The sequence below is a fragment of the Sylvia atricapilla genome, chromosome 18 (genome assembly GCF_009819655.1).
Source record: "Sylvia atricapilla isolate bSylAtr1 chromosome 18, bSylAtr1.pri, whole genome shotgun sequence".
Classification (NCBI taxonomy): domain Eukaryota; kingdom Metazoa; phylum Chordata; class Aves; order Passeriformes; family Sylviidae; genus Sylvia; species Sylvia atricapilla.
The window spans coordinates 136669-152147 of NC_089157.1; the positions used below are offsets into that span (position 1 = coordinate 136669).

A 15479-nucleotide genomic window follows, 5' to 3' on the forward strand; every position below is an offset into this window, starting at 1 on the left:
GCAGAGATTTCCTGTGATCCACACCCTGGAGGCAACTTGTTTGAGTTGGGCTCTTTGTTTACACCTTGTAACACCTCAGTTGTAGGCATGCGATGTGCTTTTCTGGATTGTGCCCATCAGCATTTTGCTCAGCTTGAAGTAAGTTGTATTTACTGTTTTTACAGGTTTTAGTGTTTATTTCACTGAGCTTAAAACTGGGGCAGGCAGCTAACTGTTTTCTCTGCAAAATGGGAGGGATGATGCGTGATTTTTAATTGCTTGGAAATGTTTAGGTAGCCTGCCTAACTTGGAAACACATACATAGCCTTGAAAAATATTTTAAGGTAAGTCACACTATTTTCTGAAGAATACCTTTAGTTATCATGTATGTATTTTCACAGAAAGGCTGGGTAGAAATACTGTCATAACTAAGATAAGTGTTGCTGGGTTTTGATACAATTTTAGATGTACCCTTTTTTCCTCCCTTTTTTCCTTTACTACCTTTTTAATACTAAAAATTAAATTTATGGGTTATCCTTTGAAATAATTACTGTCATATGTACCTTCACTTTTGATGTGGATACTACTGGACTAAGAGAATTAATTACTTATTTAGACTGTGCACCTTGTCTTGAGATTTTACTAGATCTTCTGGAGAGGTGACATTCGCACACAAATAATCTGTTTTCTTTGTCTTCAGCTTCCATGTATTGCTCATCATATTTTGTCGCAAAAATAGGCACTTTTGAAACTCTTAGGAAGCCATTTTTTAAGCCCTTGAATTACTCAAGAGTACATGAATTCTATGCTAAAATCAGGAGTTGCACACTTGGGATAGAAAATGGGAGTTAGGAAGAGTGCAGGAACTTTGTGGTGGGGCACATAATTCACTCTTTACTCACTGCAAGTTACTCCGGCCTCAAGATGTGTCAAACTGCCTTTCACAATTTCAGCTGGACACTTTAAATTTTCACACTCGGTCATGTTGAACCACTTGCCTGTGTAGAGAGACCTTGAAGGCAGATTACTCCCACTAAAAAAAATAAAGGAAACAAAAGGAAAGAGCTGTGGTTGGTGATCTGTTGTTTATTGATGTATCCTTTCAGTGATTGAGTGTCTTTTTCCCAATGTTACTGTGTCTGAATTGGCTGGGAATTCAATTTTCCATAAATACTTAAAGCTTGGGTAATCCATCTTGACTCTTGGAAAGGAGCACGTTTGACTTGGAACTTCCTTTATGGCTACTTTGCTCTGTCCGTTGCTCCCCATACGCATCCCCTTCTCTGGCAGCTCATGACTCATGTTTCCCCTGTTGCTCCTCACTATCCCTTAAGGACCTTTTTATATGATAACCGTCTTTCTGCTTCCCATATTGCTATAAATCTGTACATCTTTAAGGGCAACTCCTATTTCCCACTCCTCGTTTCTCTGAAAAATCTGTGCACGATTTACAGTCACCCCCCCATATGTTGTGGGAAGGTGAAGTGTGAATTGTGTAAGATTCTTCTCTATGTTTTGGTACAGGATGTGAGAAACCTAGTCCTGTGAAAATGTAATGAAGATTCTGTAAAATTAATGAAAGTATTTATAGAAACTTGTTACTGGCCGGGTTCTGAGATTTGAGGGGGTTTTCCCCTTTTTTTCGCCTTTCAACTACTTGATTTTAGTGAAGTGGTAGGAGCTGAGTTGGTTTTAGCCCCAGTGAATTAGGCTGAATTAACTGTTTAAGTTGACTTAAGTCCTGGGGTGGGAGCCAGGCCTCTGCTAAGTTGTACACAGACACCAAAGCATTGTATTTTATTCTTTTACAAAGTTGGTCTGAAACAATTTTCAAATTACCGCTTTCTCCTTGTTTTCAGATGGTTGTACATCATACTTTAAACTTAATCTTTCCTGTTTTCAAGAACGAAAAAGTTGCAAAAATGTGCTTAAGTGGAGATTCTTGCCCCCTTTCACTGTTTCTAACAAGAAAGCAATAAAAAAACCTGGTGCAAATCGATGACTTTGTATTTTTTCATTGTTTATAGAAGTACAGTCTGAATATTTACCCAGGTGTGTGTTTAGAAAAACGTTTCACAATCTACAAATTCTAAATTTTAGCAGTGCTTTCCAAGGGAAATAGAAAGAACACATTTTGATGGTGATTCTGTGAAATTGGACAATGATTTTTTTAAGGAGCTTTTGACTTACTGCTTTGTGACTTGAGTGTGAAAAAATGGTATTGGAAAATGCAGACAAAAATTACAAAAGGGAGATGTGGTGCCTGCAAGGTCATTCTAGAAACATTTGTTTAGAAAATGTCAAGAAAAGTATTTTGGAATAATTTATGTCATACAGAAGTTTTAGAGAAACAGACTTGGGCTGGTGGAAAATGTTACAAATTCTGGGGATCTGGATAAATATCAGAGGTCCTTGGATTTTCCTGTGGAGTGTGTTGGGTCTGTGGACTGTGAGGGAGGAAGCTCCTATGGGAAGGTGCCAGACAACAGATAGTGTTTTTTTTCTCTTGTCCTCCACCGGTGTTTCTGACTCTCCCTCACTCCTTCCTATCACAATACTTCAGAGTCATACCTCACACCTAATCCAGCATTGCAGTGGCTCCCAGAGACAGTGCTCCCTGGTTCTCTTCCACATCATCCAACACCACGTTATGTTCTCCGGCCCTTCAGAATTGTACTACAACATGTCACCACTTCTCAGTCCCACCTGCTAAAACGGCTTTCGTCTTTTTTTCCCTCTCTTTCTAACGGCATTCTTTTTTTTTTCCATCATTAAAGTGACTTGAAATTATTGCAGACGGGTTTTCTCAATTGGTATTCTGTCTTTTGAAAATGGCCATTATTTTACAGTGGGTTTTAATTTAAAAAAAATCACTTAATGCATTTAGCAAGGACTGGGTTGGGACACATTGTGTCTGTAACACTACTAAACTAGCCAAAATCTCCAGAAAATCTGATAAGAAGGGATCAGTTGCCTTATTCACAGTTACAGTAAGGAAATGGAAATATATTCTGAGGTTTCGTCTTATAAATACTGCATGTTAATCTTCAATCAAACAAATAAATGCTTTAGTGTTGTTCCTTACCAGTTACAAATCAATTAAGTATAAACGCTTGGTTTTTTGATTTGGGAAGACTAATTTTGTAACTTCTCTTTTTCCCGTACTCCAGGCTCTCATAGAAATGGAGTGGGAGAAAATTATATTAAGTTAGTTAATAATCTTTTGCTTTTTCACAGCTCTGGTTTTTGTGATTTTTGAAAGCTCACTCAAGCTTCAAGGAGTGGAGGGTTACATTTGTATTAGAAAGAAAACATGTTGTTTTTGAGACTTCTAAGATAGTCCCCTCTGATTTATGGAGAAGGAGATAAAACATGAAGAGATGTTTACACCACAACACATGGCATTAAAATGTTAGAGGAATCACATGCACATTTTATATGTCAAGTATATTCTTTTGTAACTGCAGCATGGCTAAAAAGTGGGAGAGAACTATAAAGATGAAAGCAGGATGTTTAAAGTGGTTTGAATTAAGTAACTGAGATTAAATTATGTGCTTGGGTTTGACTGATGGTGCCTTGACAAGGAAGTACGCTGGGCCGAATGTCATAGCTGAAGTTAGGGAGCTGAAAATGAGGAAATCTGTAAATATGTTAAGCAGGATGAGAGAATAAATTAAATTAAAATTCCTGTCCCTTCAGTGTCTGATCTGATGCCTCTGTTTTGCTCTTAAAGTCTCATCTTCTCCTGACAGTGGTGAGTCCTTAGAAGTGTAGCTGTAAGGAGTGGGAAGGGTGGGTTGTTGTTAAAATAATGGACTGAAATTCGGGATTTGAGTTCAGTTACCAACCCAGAGAACCTGTACATGATCTTTGGTGTAAGATAACCTGTGAAGGGTATTTGGATGCTGCATGAGGCTGAATAAAGCAGAAAGAGTGCAGCCTTTTCTCCAGCTGACAGTCCACTTACTGGATTATCCTCATTGAAAAAAAAGGTCTGATCTTCTTTTATCTGGTCTAAATCTATTGTCTTTTGAGTTTTGAAACCATCACCTCTTGTCCTGTCACAACAGGCCATGCTAAAAAAAGTCTGACCTCCTCTTACAAGTCCTCTTTAAGTATTGAAAGGCTTCAATGAGCCTTCTCCAAGTGAACACCTCCACCTTTTCTAGCCTGTTTCCAGAGCAGAGGTGCTCCAGCCCTCAGAGCATCTCCATGGCCTCCTCTGGACTTATGCCAGCAGCAGTTCCACATCCTTCCTGTGCTGGGACCCCAGAGCTGGAGACAGCTTGGCAGGTGGTGTCTCACCTGAGCAGAGCAGAAGGGCAGAATCCCCCACCTTGTCCTGCTGCCCAGAAAAAAAGAAAAAGGTTTTAGGAACTCTGTAACAGGAAAACAACCCACCACCCCAAGGGTTAAAGTAATACATTGAAAGTGGTGGTGGCTAGTGATAGATGCCTGGGTTATTGATGAAGTGGAAAATAAAAATAGCATGATTCTGTTAGTCCCTCTGTCCCCTTTCTCTTTAATCCCAGTAAAGAAATTCAGCACAAAAGAGAAAAGCAATAGTTCTGTTCCCCAAAAGTAGCTGTGTTTTTGGTGTTATCTCCATACCAAACTTCTCCTACCAAAGAAGTATTTTATTGAATGTCCATGGAGTGGGAACTTTTTGTTCTGATGCTAATATTGTTAATATGCTCTGCTCCAAGTTGGAGGAGCATGACCTGTCAGATCATGCAACCCAGCTTCACTTAATACAGGAGGTTTTTGCTAAGTAAAATCCTCAAAGTTCTTTCTTGCCACTTTTGAAATCTGTGAAAATTTGTTATTTTGCTCCTTCCCCTCACAGATAACTGCACTGTCATGTTAGAGAGAATTTATTTTCAATGCCAGTAAGATTTGCCCCGTCCAGTGTATGTAAAAATTATGTAGTTGAATGATTGAAGTGATTTAGAAATAGTCTAAAGTGACTTTCCAAGGTTTTGCCTTTCCGTATTAGAATAATTCATGCCTAGCTTGTAGCACCTTTCCCCTCCTGCCTCTGGAATGATCCCACTGGCAGGCGCTTAGCATTTTCCTGGGAATGGTGAATGTCAGTCAGCTCAGTCAGGCCACACTCCCACATTCCCAGTTGCTCATCTAGGATTCACACCTGATGCATCTCTGTCTCTCTCTGGAGTCCCTTTGTTTTGACTGAACTGATTGCCTGCAGCAGCCACCTGGTCTTTCATCTCTCCCTTTTCTCCATTCCCGCCAGCGATCAGACAGCTGACAGCATGAGTTATTAATAGCTGGTGTTGAACTCCACGCTCAGGACTGTAAGTGGCAGAGGCAGCCTGGGATGTAATTTACAGTGGATAATAAATATAAGAAAAGTGCAACACTGGAAGTCTGTCTTGTGCGCTAAACTGTGTTGATGTATTCTGCTTTGATATTTTAGCTGCTAGGCAGCTTTCATTACTGGTCATTGAAGATCATAACTTACAGCTCCAACAAATGATTCATAATTGCAACAGTTGGATCAAGTTAGGATGGTGGGATTGTTGATATGGTGTAGGACTAGCTCAGCTTGTAAGGATATATTTCATGAGCAGTGGGAATGATGAGCACTAATGAGAATCACCCTCTGACGGACAGATAAATTTTAAATGCAAATATTATCTTCACAAAGCATGAATAATTTGAGTCACCACTGAAGCTTGATAAAAGGTCTTAGAAAAATACTTTAAATTAATGCATATCATTGTTGAAAGAACGTCTCTTTCCTTGCATGCATATTGTGTGAGTATGGTAGGCAAAGAGTCTTAAAGTGGATGGATTCACATAACCCTTAAGGACTTAGACCTCAATTGTCACTGTGATGTTCAGCAAGGACAATGAAAATTAGTATAATGACACCTTTGTTACTACTTTCCCACCCTCTGTGGCTCTCACTGGTAGCATAAAGCTTCAGATTCTAGGGGAGTTAAAGTCAAAATGTTTGGATTTCATTCTTACTCTTGTGTTGTATCTCATATATATTCAAATCCAACAGTGACAAAAACAGTGGATAAAAAAATAATTTAATGTTGTGCCCCCTTTTAATGGATCATTCTGCTTCCTGATTTGATAAAAATGGTTTTCTGTGGATGCAAAAAGTAAGTACGTGCCATTGCTAACAGGGCAGACTCACTTTCTCTCCCTGGTTGCATTGTTCATGAGCAGCTAATTTCCTAAATGAGCACCAACAGGGTCGTAGGGTGGTAAAGGGGAATTTTTGGAGATGTCAATGTGGGGACTGCAATCTCCTTTGTCCTGCCAGGACAGAGCAAGGGAAATGGCCTCGTGGTCCTCTGTTGTCTTTCCATCTGAAACTGTCCTTTCATTTGCACAGGCATTGGTGATAGACATGGGCTGGGAGTGATCAGATTTCTGTTATTCTGAAATACCAATGTGATGGACAGGAGCTTTTGGGTGGCAGCTTCAGAAGCCCCTTAACTTCTGCGCATACAAAGTTCCTTGAGATGATGCATTTGAATGCAACAGGAAGTTTTGTCTCTTTAGCACCATCTCACAGGTTCTATGGAAATATTGGGTGCAAGCAATGTAGGGGGTTAGAAAGGAATAATTTACCAAGTGATGAATTGTCAAGAATACTTCAGTGATATGGGATTTCCTTTAGATCCAGTGCCAGATTTCCCCCGGAAACCCTGATCACGGGCAGAACAAAGGAATTTCAAAGGGCTGAAATGAGGGAATGTGAAGAGAGGACTAGACAAAAGGGAAAACCTAGTACTTAATAAGATTTATCTGGCGTTTTGATCCATAGGAGTATTGCCTTTCTAAGCTTAGAAGAGTGAAAATAACTATTCTTTTTTGCCAGTCATTAAGTACATGCTTTGACATTTTCAGATTGCTCAGAATTCCTTCAGCAGTGCAAGTATTAAATTCTAACCTTATTAGATAAGTAGTGAAACGTCTCTTTTAATAATTTAAATGGTACCACATTCAACCTGTTTTTTGCCTTGAATTTGACTCCTGACAGTTTCAGAAACAGCAATACGGGACAGTACTGTGCTGTGTGAAAAAGAGCAACAATATGGCAAAGTACAACTCATAAGGACTAAGGAAAATTGTTTCCTGGTTCCCTGAAACAGTCACTAATACCATTTCTTTGGGGAGTAGCTAATTGAAACACAAATCCAGAGCATTCTTTCAGTCCCTTTCCTTTTGAATTATTTTAGGGTTCTCTTCAAATTTCTATTGTTCAAAATTAATACATAAATACCATGAGTTCAGATTCTACTTTGTCATCTTAGCATTGGAAAGGATTTATGTGCAGTAAAACTGGGTGAAAGTCCTCTTGCTTTAATTTTCTGTGACTGCTGTCTCTGTTAAGATAAAGTTGCATTCTGCTTTGACTTTTGACTTTGTTCCACACTCTGGTTGTCAGCTGCCTGTGAAGAGTTGACCTGCCTGGGAGACAGACCATTGTGCTTTGCTGCAAGCCTCAGCTGGAGCAAGCACTCAAATGCCCTCGTTTGTATGGGCTGCAAAAAAAAAGCCCTTCTGGGGCTGTCGGGGTGGAAGGTCATGGAGAGCCTGATAAGGTGCTCTCTGAAAGAGGGGATGTGAGAGTAGGTGGGCTTGCTTCCAGTTTGGAAAACTCCCTCTCATATGCAATACCAGTTGTCTGCTCCTGTGCCAGTGCTCATTTAAACATTTTTGAAGGCACTGTAACAGGTCTTTGAAGTAGAGTATGTGGGTTACAGCAGATACAGGTAACAGAGGAGCCTTCCCTTCATGTCTGTGGTGGTAGCACTGAATTTTCTTATTTATTATATGAATTGCATATATATAAATATATGGTTTTCCAGCATAAGAAGGTAATGATGTGTGTCCTGCAGAGTTTGTGATCTGGGAAGTTATAGTGTGAAAGTATGTGGGTTTGCCTCTAAAAACCAAAACACTTCTGTGAGTCCTACACTTCAGTTTTTCAGGGGAGCATAGAGAGAAGATTGAAAATCGAGTTGAGTAGTCTGTAAAAATCAAAGAAGGTAATTATTGTTGTGAGAGATATGATCTTGAATGGAAACAAGCTGCTTTAAGCATGTAAAAACTCAAGGATCATTCATCTTTCTGGACATGACTTAACTGAACCTTGGAAGTGCTGCAGGAATTATTAAGATTAGTCAAAGCTTATGAGTGTTGGTATAGTTATTGAGTAGTGCAACTGAGAGTTGACTGAAGGTAACACATGTCATACTCTACAAGAAGCAAGAAGCTCACTGAGAGTTGATTTATGCAGATTAATATTCCTGCTCATAGAATGTTTTTTAATTTTTCCCTGTATTGCTGTTCACAGATTGGGTTGGATGTTGCTCTAGGCACTAGCAAGGTATGTTGAATCTGACTAATGCTTAGGCTGCACAAGAGCTTTCCAGTATGTGATCTACCTAATTTATGGTAGGAAGAGCACACATGGAATGTATGGCATCCATGTTGCCAACTCTTGGGATGTTTGTCAGTTGTCCTAAAAGGATCTCTTGACCCATAGTGGCTAATGGCTGGATTTTTTGTTTTAAAATTTATCATTCATGACACATGCCTTGGGAAAGGTGTAGATTATATATATATATATATATATATATATATGTATACATACATATACCTCTACAGTTTCATGGGTTCTGGTGGGAAATGGTCAGCAGTTTCCCTGGTGGGATTGTAATACCAGTATGAGTAGAAATCTGAAGTAAATTTTTTTTAGAAAATTTTTATTTGTAATGTTGAATAGCCATTTGCCACTAAGTGACTTTTTAAGAGGATTCTAAGCATAAGCTGTTTAATGGACAAGTAAACCACAGTTCTGGGCAGTAATCCATTTCTTTGGGCTTTTATGAGATCTGTGTGGAAACTGAAGGAGGAGGTTGGTTTTCAATACCAAAATCGTTAAGTACATCATCCTGATTAAAAAGCACGAGGCATGTTGGAAGTATCTAGGACAAGAAATAAGATGGCACATGTGGATGGAGATGTAAGGGTTATAGCAGTTTAATAATATAAGCTTTGATTTTTAACCAGACACGTCTGCAAATCTCGGAGGTTTGGTATTCTCGGGTCACTAAAGGCTAACTGCTTGGATCTGTATAGATCATGTAAATTTTTGAAGTAAACCAGACCTCTAGAAGATGAAAATCTGTCCCCTATAATTCTCCTTTTAAGACTCCTTATTATAATTGAGATTTATGTTGGTGCTCCCAACAGAGACATGACAATCATTTGTAACTTCAGAGAGTACTGTAAAGATGCTGGCATTTGAGAGCAGGCTGGATAGTTTGGCCTCAAACTCATTTTTATGTTCTGAAATTAGATACTTCTGAAATTAATAACCTCTTACTAGCCGCCTAAAGACTTGGAATGCCTTGTGTTTATTAAACGGCATTAAAAGTAAAGTATTATCTTTGAAGGGCATCCATTATAAAAGTGTTTATCTGAAATGGCCTTAGGCAGCAAGGGAGCAGAATAGGGAATAAAAAATGAAGTTACAGTGAAGGGAGGTCTCTGCTGTGTTTCTCTTGCTGCTTGTGCTGGTTACAGCCTGATTCCCAAAGTTTTTTTACCATTATTCTTGGCCCCTTCCTGGCAGGGGGAGTGTGCAGCAGAGCCAGCCCTCCTTCAGGCAGGCTCATTCTGCTCAGCTGAGTTTTCCTCAATGAACAGCTCCTGTTGGTGTGAGGGTAAGTAGCAGAATTATGTCTGGAAGGGACAAGTGGGGAATATCACCTGGCTGAGTTCCAGCTGAAGTGGGGAGATGTTGAACTGTGATGTGTGTTGAGTGCACATTCTTCATCCCTGATTAAAGTCTTCAGGGCAAGGACCACTCCTAGTGGAAATCATTAGTGCTTCCCCTGTAAAATGATGGTTGACTTCAACTCCCTACTGATCTGGATGTTTCTAAAGTTTCTTTTGATGTGGGGCCAGGAGGTGTTGCAGAGGCTTATTAGCAGTATGAGTTTCATAGGGAGATTTCAAGCATTTTATTAGATTTACTGATAGAGTCAGAGAAAATGAATAACCAATAAAGCACAAACTTTCTTCAAGTTGTCATGCAGATGTGATTCCATAGCTCTGGTCGTATCTGGGATTAACTTGGAGTAGAGTTGGGTTTGTGCCAGGATTGTGTAAGAATAAATCAGTAGTATTATTACAATGTTGTTATTAGTTTCCAAATAGCATTAAGTAGGTGACAGTGAGGTAGAGTGTCATGAAGGGCGGTAAAAACACAACTGACTGGGAGAAGGTGTTTACGAAATGGTTATTTAGTGTCTCTTGAAGACAAGAATGAGAATATTCAGGAAAAGGCAAGTTAGAAATGAACAAAAGAGTGTGGTTGTGTACTGAAGAGGTTTCCCAGGGAATGGTCATGGCCCCGAGGCTGCCAGAGATCCAGGAGGGTTTGGACAACAGCTCAGGCAGGGAGTGGGATTGTGTGTGCATGTCCAGCGCTCCATGATTCTTGTCAGTCTCTTCTGACTCAGGATATTCTGTGACTGTGATTATTCAGTGCAGAGGTTTGGATGTTCAAGGTTTGGGTGATAGTGCTCATGTCTTGTTTGATGTCTTTGGGATTTGCTTTATTTTTGGGATATGATTGGAATATATTTGGGATTTGATTTATTTTTTAGTTTCAGTTTCAGTACTGACCACTTGAATTACATTGAGGCATAAAAACTGAACGCAAGATCTAGGAAAAAAGACCCAAACAACTGAAAACCCCAACAAATTACACCCCTAACAAGCTGCTACTGAAAATTAAAGGTAGTAGACAAGCAAATTGCTTTTCTATCCGGAAGTCCAGCTGCTGGATTCACTTGACTCTCAAAATCTTTGCTTCTGCTGCTGTTGCTGCTAACCTTTTGTTAGGTTTGCTTGGAAGGCTGTAACCTTTCTTTCTAAGTCTAGACTTTGCTGCAAGTGCTTTTTTTGTCTCTCCTATTATAGGTTGTGACACTTGTGTGGTTTATTTTGTGGTTAAAAAGAAAGGTAGGAAAGGCTGATTTTAAGTATTTGTCCCAAAGAGAGGACTAGAGTGAAGAGCCAAATGCTTAACTGCCTTGAAATGAAACATGCTTGTCACAAAGGGCTCTTTATGTTGCTGGAGAATGTGAAGAAGTGGTGCTTGGGGATGGTTTTGGAAGACCTGCCCTTTTCAGAGCAGAACAATGAGTAGAAATGGTTGGTTATATCTAAAAGTAGGCTTTCTCTGTGTTTCACGTTTAATTCTCTGTTACTCTGACAATATAAAATTTTAACCGTGCCTCAGGCAGTCATGGTAGAAGCTTCCCCCTTACGGCTTTGCCACTCTTTCCAAGAAGATCTGTCCGTAGGGGCCAAAATTGTAGAGCATTTCCTTAAGCCCCTCTCTCCATGGATCAGTGGCTGTTCTGGTGCTGCTTTGATGATTCCATGTGTCCAGATTCCATGTGTAATAGTGACTGCAACACTTCCAAAGAAACCCTTCAAATAAGTTGTCCCATGACCTATTTATTGTATAATTTTGCTGACTTTGGATTTGCATCTCAAGTGCAGGAGACTTTTTCTTCTGCATCTCCAGACACTGGAAATGTACTGGACACATACGCTTGGATACATGCCTGTGAGTTTTGCGTGAGCATTTTTTCTGCAGGCGACAGTCATTGTGTTTCAGAAAGTGGCATTAATTGTGATAATGTAGCATAGAGCTCCTCTTTGTGAAATTCAAGCATTTTTAACATCACCACCTTTAAAGACAATAAAAATTCCAGTCTACATTTATCTATTCCCATGTGAGGAGTTACTGCAGTGTGTATTGTATCATTCCATATGAAATTCTTCTGCTTAATAGTCTCATTTATACACAGTTGTCTGAGGTCAGTTTTCCATTTTGCAGTTGTCAAACAGCTGTCAAATTAAGAGACCAGATCCCGAAGTTCATTTACATTTTATGCCATTCTTTGGGTGCCTGTTTCATATCTTCATATAACTGATAATTTATCTACATATCTTAGTCTTCTTTCTGCACTTGTTTTTCACAGATGTTCACGTCCTCTCTTTCTTCAAGAACAGCCTTTAAAATAAAACTTGTGTAACATTTCATTTGGTGAGGCCTAGTTATACAGTGAAAGGAAGATGGTTCTGTATCTTCAGTGCAGGCAATGAAAACAGTTTAAATTTTGCCTCATATTAGTGATAATTTGAATTTTGAACTGAGAAGCAGAACAATAAAAAGAAAGTTTTGAAATGTGCTGCTAGAAATTACTAAAGAGAAAATCACGGTTTCATTAATTTCTTGTTGATTTTGGCTAATAATTAGCCCAACTATTGATTCCCTCCTTTAACTTTATATATCTTGTTCTTCAGTAGGAAACCAAAATAAAAAGAGCTTTGTTCACAAATGATCTTTGTAGTAAAATGTATTCTTTTTTCATCATGAGGAATATCAAAGGCTATCACATGAGTGAGAACACAGAGACTGAATTGAATACTGTATGTGGTTCTGTGGTATGTTGATTCTTACGTCGGTGAGTTCTAAGCATAAATTTATATGGTGAAGATTTAGGGGTTGTTTTCTTATTTATTTCCACTGGTGTAATGATCAAAGGAATATCTCTATACATGCCATTGATGTCTTACTACAAAGTACTTAAATAGCCTGAGGTAGCCATCTACTTTATAAAAATTCCTTAAAGACAGATAAGACTCCCTTGGGAGTTAAACGTATACTTTTGAGCTTGGTGTGTTGTCAGGGAAGGAAGGCAAGAGAGGTTCTGTTACAGGCCTCAGCAGTTCTCCGTAGCACTGAGATTTAAAGGGCTCTTTTAAAATGTTGCCTTAAATTATGGTCGCCAGAGGAAGTTTGTCTGGTATATGCCGGGCTAGAGAATGTTCCTGTGCCATTTCAACATCATTCACTAACTTATTCAAGTAGTGCAACTTGATTAGCTCTTTGCAAGTTTGGGGGGAGACCATAGTCCACACATAGGTGTTTGGTCCACACATAGGTGTTTGTAGCTGTTTTACATTCTGGAAGGAGATAATTTCAAAGCTGCTGATCCTCCTTTGTACCAGTCACCTCAAGACACTGTGCTTTGCTAAGGAAAGAGAAACAATATCTGCGCTATTTGCTGCATTTCATAGGCATTTCACAGGCAATTATTATTCTTTTCAGTTGATGGGCTCTGCATTGGGGTTGTAATAAAACACAAGTCAATGTGAAATTTGATGCAGACTAGGAGAGAAGATAAAACCAAGTGAAAATTAATGACAGATGTAAAAGCTATTGTAATAATGTAGTCATCTTGTTACAGTTTTTTCCAAACTATATTTTTATTTCAGCAGATATTTCGCTTGAAATCTTCAGAGTAAATAATCTCTTTGATTTCAGTTATGATCTTCAATACTGAAATAGCTTAATTGTGCTGGATTTCAACTTATTTATGAGCAGGTTTTTCCATTTGAGGGCAATTGCGGAGTCGTTCTAAATGGCAGGATGTGGAGTGCTCCAGCGACTGTCCATGAGTCTCTTTTAATGGCTTCAGGTACCACAAGTGTTAACTCCAGAGTCCACTAAGCCTTTCTGAAGCTGGGAATCTGTCATTGTCACAGCTGGGATATGGGGAGTGGTAGGGCCGATTTGTCTATTGTTCCCTAAGAAAAATTTGGAAAGCTCAATTTTTTGGTACTTGTTCAGTGCTGAGCATAAACAGCACTTCTACAAGTAACTGTAAAAAGCCTTCATCACTTGTTTTAAATCATAAGCAAGCTTTGTTTTAGTTTCTTAAGAGAGACCATCCCAGGGATGGTCAAGCCAAAGGCTATCTGATGCAAGGATTCTCTATTCAACAGGATTCATGAATGACCCTCTGTCTCAGACCCACTGGGTCTTCTCATTAATCTCTTCCTGGCCCTGTTGCCTATTGGCAGCACTGGAAGGAGGATGCTGGACTTTGGAATTCCTAGGAGCTGAGACTTGCTTCTTGTCCTCCATGAAGCATAACTGGGCAGGTCCCACCCACTCCCTGGGTGCCTGCAGGGATGGTAGGAATTCCTGGGGAGTGAGAGCCTAGGAAAGGCTGGTTGGTGCCTCAGCTCTTCCCCACTTCTGCACTGCTGAGATTTCTTCTTTTCATTGTCCTTTGAGCTTACCCTGCAACACTTGTTTGGAGTGGAGATGGAAAGGCATATTTTTCTTTAGAAGATGAAATTCCATAACAAAATTGTATGGGAGTAGATACTTAATTTTAAGATGTGTACAGACATGAGGGGATGAGTCTCCAGAACTTTGCAGCAGGTTTTTTGTCAGAGACAATGATGGTGTCTGTATCTGTGCAAACTTCCCTCCATGGATTGTCCAATTCCCCTTCTTAGCACTGGAAGAGGCAATGGCCACTCACCTCCCAGTTGGTTCTGCATGCATTTTATGATTTTGTGGACATCTCTTGTATTCTTCCTCTCTTTTTCCAGGCTGAGGAAAGCTGCTCTGTCTTGGTTCTCCTATATGGAGCTGTTCTGTACCTGTGCTTTCTTCATCTTTTCTTGGTTTGTGAGCTTCTCTTTGGGAAAGGTGGACCCAAACTGCATCCCCAGAGGGTGGAGGCCCAAATGCAGGACAACGTGGGAGGGATTTATACAGTGGTTGTGTATGTGCAGGACAGCATCCCTCCCTCAACAGGCATGCCTGTGTGTATGCACACACTGTTAGAGAGTGCAGCTGAGAACAGCAAATTTGATTAATCAAATCCTTAAGGTAATTAAAATGTCGTAAGATTTCTTGGGACAGCAGTCAATCACAACAATCAACAATCTCTGGTACGGTGCCTCTAGCTTTTGTTTCTCTTTTCTTTTTTGAAATAATTTCTGAATAGTGAATGAATCTTCCATAGACCCATCTATTCCTACCTTCTGGTGTCCTTCTCCAGGAAAAAAAGTTGGAGCTGATTGGTTTCTTTTTCCCAGGTAACAGAACATTGACATTTATACTTACACACCAGTTTCTGCTTCTCAGTTGGTATCTAAGATACTACAGGAATTCTTCACTATCAGCTTCTACCCTTAAAGGTCTGGAATTTCTTATGTATCACAGAAACATTTAGAACCATTGTTCAAACCTGTGCATTAGGAACCATCTATCTGAAAATCAGGCATGAATTACACATCTAGATAGCCTGTGTTCTTGATGTGATCATGCCAATAAAAAATCTGATTTACATGGGCTGAGCATGTACGGTTTGTGCTGAGCTTAAGAAGAGCCACCTGGGACGTGTGACCCCGAGTCTGCTGCAGAAGATACAGATAACTTTGGGAAGCCTTACCCTTATGAGGGTGTTCCTTGCTTTTGCTTCTGTCTGCTATTCTATAGCAGCCTGGAGGCAAAGAGATTTTGAGAAATCTGTCCTAGCTACCTTGTACTGTTGTGCCTCCAATACACAGTTTACCATATTTGTGTTCACCATATCCTTTTATCTCTTTGTTTACCCCAAATG

The 15479-nt window shown here is 39.6% G+C and overlaps 1 protein-coding gene across 2 annotated transcripts in view; it reads left to right on the forward strand.

The window, feature by feature from the left end:
* Positions 1-15479, forward strand: part of COX10 (cytochrome c oxidase assembly factor heme A:farnesyltransferase COX10) — a 116450-nt gene that overhangs the window by 11429 nt on the left and 89542 nt on the right. The gene's annotated exons all lie outside the window — the stretch shown is intronic.